The sequence below is a fragment of the Babylonia areolata genome, chromosome 26 (assembly GCF_041734735.1).
Source record: "Babylonia areolata isolate BAREFJ2019XMU chromosome 26, ASM4173473v1, whole genome shotgun sequence".
NCBI classification, from domain to species: Eukaryota; Metazoa; Mollusca; class Gastropoda; order Neogastropoda; family Buccinidae; genus Babylonia; species Babylonia areolata.
In genome coordinates, this window is record NC_134901.1 from 42,428,446 (window position 1) to 42,434,017 (window position 5,572).

General features: G+C 44.1%; 1 non-coding gene across 1 annotated transcript; it reads left to right on the plus strand.

Annotated features, from left to right (window-relative positions):
- Positions 1–712: 712 nt before the first annotated feature.
- On the plus strand, positions 713–832 carry LOC143300876 (5S ribosomal RNA). Its single transcript, XR_013057701.1, has one exon. It is a non-coding gene; the product is annotated as a 5S ribosomal RNA (ribosomal RNA).
- The last annotated feature ends 4,740 nt before the right edge of the window (positions 833–5,572 follow it).

Sequence of the window (5,572 nt, forward strand, 5' to 3'; positions counted from 1 at the left end):
GGGGGGTGGGGGGGGGGTGACTATCGTGAATGTCACCATCGTACTGGAGCAGTGGCAGACATGATAAATCGCCATGGGGAGGGCGACTGACGTCCTTGCAAGAAGCACAAAGAACGGGGTCCCTGTAATGATCCTCAGACACGAACACTGGCCCAAGTGTGACGAAAAGAGGAAGACTGGCAGTCACTTAGTCTGGGCATACATATCCCGGGTACTGTACTGGAAATCAATTAGTCTGGGTATACATATATCGGGTACTGTACTGGTAGTCATTTAGTCTGGGTATACATATATCGGGTACTGTACTGGTAGTCATTTAGTCTGGGTATACATATATCGGGTACTGTACTGGCAGTCAATTAGTCTGGGTGTACATATATCGGGTACTGTACTGGTAGTCATTTAGTCTGGGCATACATATCCCGGGTACTGTACTGGAAGTCAATTAGTCTGGGTATGCATATATCGGGTACTGTGCTGGCAGTCATTTAGTCTGGGTATACATATATCGGGTACTGTGCTGGTAGTCATTTAGTCTGTGTCTACATGTCTTATAATATCACACGAGGTATGTAGACACAGACTAAATGACAGGGCAGAGAAAGGGGGGTGGGAGGGAGAGTCTAAGTTATCTGTCTCTATCCCTCTATCTAGCTATCTATATATCTATCCCACTATCTCCTCTATCTCTTTTTTTTTTTTCTCTCTATACGTCTACGGCCATACCACGTTGAAAAACACCGGTTCTCGTCCGATCACCGAAGTTAAGCAACGTCGGGCCCGGTTAGTACTTGGATGGGTGACCGCCTGGGAACACCGGGTGCTGTTGGCAACCCTTTTCGTTGGGTTACGCTGCTGGTCAGGCATCTGCTTGGCAGATGTGGTGTAGCGTATATGGATTTGTCCGAACGCAGTGACGCCTCCTTGAGCTACTGAAACTGAAACTATACGTCTGTGTATCTGATTATTCATCTATCTATCTATCTATCTATTTCTGTTCCCACTATCTTCTTTTCTATCTTTTCTTCTTTTTTTTTTACGTCTTCCTGTCTCTCCTCTCTGTCTTCGCCCCACTCTCCCTCTCTTAACTCACTCAGTACGGCCAGTCCTCTCTTCTCCTCTACACAGACCCATCGGATGTCCAGTGGGTGTCTCAATGACCCAACCTTTAGCTTCCGACGTCAGAACTGTGGTGTTCTTTGTCAACATTCACCTCTTCAGTATAAGAGCCTTCCGCTTGCAATATTTTGATGATGGTAATTGGGGTGAAACGCTGTTAACGTCGTCTCTTTCGCCGTTCGTGTGGAGAGAGTTAATTCTCCCCTTCAAAAGCAGACCAGCAGTCTACGATGTGTTGGCGCTGTGGGGGGGGGGGTGGGGGGGGGGGGAAGAGAGGGAGGAGAATAGCAGGTGGGCTGGGGGTGGGGTTGGTGGGGGGGAGGGGGGGGGGAATGAGGGTGTGTCTTTTGCACTGCAGGACTAGAGTCCCAGACTACGTGATAACTTTCCCCCCTGGCCAGGATGTGACCGACTTCTGTGTGAGAAGCAGGGATCCGATCCCGATAATGACCTACAGACAGTGTCAGTTTCAGTTTCAGTTTCAGTAGCCGCAAGGAGGCGTCACTGCGTTCGGACAAATCCATATACGCTACACCACATCTGCCAAGCAGATGCCTGACAGGCAGCGTAACCCAACACGCTTTGTCAGGCCTTGGGGAAAAAAAACTAAATAATAATAATATAATTTAAAAAAACACAACTAAATAATAATAATAATAATAATAGTAATAATGAAAATAAAATAAATAAATAGATAAATAGAAATTTAAAAAAAAAAGACAATAATGATGATAAATAAGCAAATTAATGATAGACAGGTAGATAGACAGATAAATCAATAGAGAGAGAGAGAGAGAGTTGGTATGTAAGTAAAAGAGAGAGAGAGAGAGAGAGAGGGAGATTCGCAAGGCCTTGAAACCAAGCAAGGACACCAACCTGATGTGTGTAAAAGAGAGAGGGGCTCCGGAAGGGGGACGCTGGACAACACTCACAGCTGCCAAAGCAAAGACAGGACATGCAGGAAGGAAGAAAGAAAGAAAGATAGATATATATAGATAGATAGATAGATAACAAGAAAGAAAACAAGACCGAAAAGAGAAGCTCGGCGGTATATATGTCAATCGTAATTCATACATATGGAAGTTCCAAGATAATCAACATGCAGCATCTTCGGGTATATCTAACTGCTGTGGCTACATATCTGTGTTTGTGTATGCGTGTGCGTGCGTGCGTGCGTGCGTGCGTGGTGTGTGTGTGTGTGGAGGGGATGAGAGTTACAAGTGGGGGCTAGATGCAGGGGTGACAACCTGATTAGCGCGTTGATGTGAAGCACCTGCTATACTCACTCGGCGTGTTAATTACCTCCCTTCTTTGAAGTCCGCCACACGGCCGCTGGCTGCGAAGTAGGGGTGATTGTTGTTGTTGTTGTTAGTATTATTAGTAGTAAGACCTATGGACATAGATCGTTTTCTTTTCAATCGCCAAAGACGTGGAACAAGCTCCCTGATAACCTCCGTCATTCTGATTCCCTCGCATCTTTTAAATCTCGTCTCAAAACTCACCTTTTCCTTCAGCAATAAATTCAATTGTGGCAGGTCCACTTCCTTTGCGTTAGCTGTGCTTGACTATGTGTGTATACATTTGTATGTGTACATAACTACATGCATGTATATGAATGTGTATTGTGTGTGCGTGTCTTTATGTAAGTTTGTGCCTGCCTATGTGTGCATATGTGTTAGGGTAGCTGTTAGATACACATGTATGTTAATTAATGTATGTATGCAGTGTGTGTGTGTGTGTGTGTGTGTGTGTGTGTGTGTGTGGTCACGTTTTGGTGTGCGTATGTAACATAGATGTAATGTTTTATGTTAACAAAAGCGCTTTTGTAAAGCACCTAGAGCAGATTTCTGGATAGTGTGCTATATAAGTATTTTAACTAAACACACACACATACACACACACACACACACACTGCATATAAACATTTTAACATACATGTGTATCTAACAGCTACCCTAACACATAACACATACGCACACAACTTGTAGGTCTACCTTCCTCCACATATCCACGTCGCCTCCAGTACTAAAAGCATCATCCATCCTCCGGACTCTCCGAGTGTTGATACTTAACAAGAGTGGGTTCCCTTTACAAGTCGTAATAGACGTCTGAGTACGCCTACCTCCCACGTCATCCAAAATACATCATGAAAGTAGCCTGCCGTTCTGGAATTCAAGTGGTGAGCAGCAGTGTCTGGAAGGCGCTGTTGTTACCAGCGTTAAAAGGAAAAAATGTATTAAACAAACAAACAGACAAACAAACAAAAACAAACAACCAAACAATCAAAAACCAAACACAGACGTGGTGTATAAGGATCGGTCAGCACACTTTGAAACCTCCTGGAAACTTATTGTACCGGCTTGTTATTTAGTCATTGCTATGTTTGTACGTGCATTCAGCCATACTTAGAAACTGAACTTGAAATTATACTTTGCTCTCTCTCTCTCTCTCTCATTTGAATGCTATATTTTACTTTTTGTTTAGTTAGTTGATTATTAGCGCACACATGGAACCGGGATCATTTTTGTTTTCCCCAACCCACCGCTCTGAACCCACTTACCTACCAACTCCACACTAACTTTTTAGCATATTCTGTATCACGATTTCTGAACACACGATATGGAATATGTTTACTGCTTTAATCATGCTTATGAGTAAGTTTATCTTTGTTACTGTTTCTTCTCCTCATTATTATAGCAGTAGCAGTAGTCGTTGTAGTTGTAGTAGCAGAAGTATTATTATTTGTAGTTTTAATGCAAAAATGAATTGTAGTACGGAGAGTGAATATTGTATGCATTTTATAAACATGTGTATCTTTGAAATCGTTAGCTTACGTATACTGTGCTTGTTTTTTCGTGTTATATATATATATATGTGTGTGTGTGTGTGTGTGTGTGTGGTTAAACAAAAAAAATCTAGTGTTGAATATTCGTCCGCGTTTGTGTCTGACAGCTTTTCCTTTTGAGATTATTATCATCTCACCGAAAACAGCAAAACGATTTTCATTCCGCCTGGCCAGGAAACAAACAAAATATCCTTCTGATGTTGTTCTAGTTTGCGGTTTCCGGAAAATTGAATTAGACTTTTCTCAGATAACGAAAAGACAGCGGTTTGAAGGAGTAGGTGTTCTTTCAAAGGCCGCTCGCTGTTTGCCCCCTGCCGCTTTGCTAATTGCGAGGGTTTTACCACACGTGTTTTTATTGTCTGCTTTGCCAAGCTGACAGACAGGCCGCGTTGCTCTCTGTTGATACTTCACACGAACACAGCTGCTTCTCAAGTCATAAAGACGTCATTGAAACGTCACGCTTACGTAAAAAAGAAAAAGAAAAAAGAAGAAAAAAAGGAAGGGATTTTGTGTGTGTGTGTGTGTGTGTGTGTGTGTGTTGCAACAGTTTAAGAATTGTTCAGATTCTTTCTGAGCAATGTTATTTGAGTGGTGGCAGTTTTGATTTTGGCCTGACCCAAAGCGTCAAAACTTCGGTGAATTACACATAGAGAGCGCATTCATTTCATCCATCTCTCTCTCTCTCTGTGTCTGTCTGTCTGTCTCTCCTGTTTGCCTATGTACGAAACACATTAAATCATATTGTTTTCTCTGGCCTTGTCTCTCTATTGTATTCTCTCTCTCTCTCTCTCTCTCTCTCTCTCTCTCTCACTTTTTGTCTGTCTGTCTCCTACTCTCGTTTTTACTCTCTCTCTCTCTCGCGTTTATTCCCTCCCTCTCTCTCTTTCTCCCTCCCCCCCTCTCTCTCTCCCCCTCTCTTCCCGTTTCTCTTCATCGTCTCTCTTTTTTTTCTGTTCCTCTCACCCCACCCCCCTCTCACTCCCCCTTCTCTCTCTCATTTTGTCTCCCATTCCCTCTCTCTCTGTGACTTTCCGCCCCTCCCTCCCCCCTCTCTCTCCCTCTACTACTTACTAACCCCCTCCCCAACCCATCCCTCTCTCTGCCTTTCCCTGTCTCCACCCATACCCCTCCCCCTCTCTCTGTGTACACAAGCCAAGCTGCAGTGTCAAACACTGACAAGGTCAAGGTCAACCCATCAGACACACCCCTTCCTCCACTCCCAACACGTCCATCACTTTGAACAGAACGGACCACGGCTGACTGAGCTCACCTGTCCATCTTCCTCTGTCAGCTCACGTGTATATAAAAGCCACGGTTATTATCGCCCCTGACGGGCTGCCTGTCACAAGTAAAGGGGGCGCAGCTGCCTGCTGCTATGTACGGTTATGGCCCCTGACATAACGTGCAGCCAATAACCGCCTGTAGGGAGTTTTTGTTGGTTATGGCCCCTGACATAACATGTAGCCGATAACAGCCTGTAGGGAGTTTTTGTTGGTTATGGCCCCTGACATAACATGTAGCCGATAACAACCTGTAGGGAGTTTTTGTTGGTTATAGCCCCTGACATAACGTGCAGCCAATAACAGCTTGCAGGGCGTTTTTTTGATT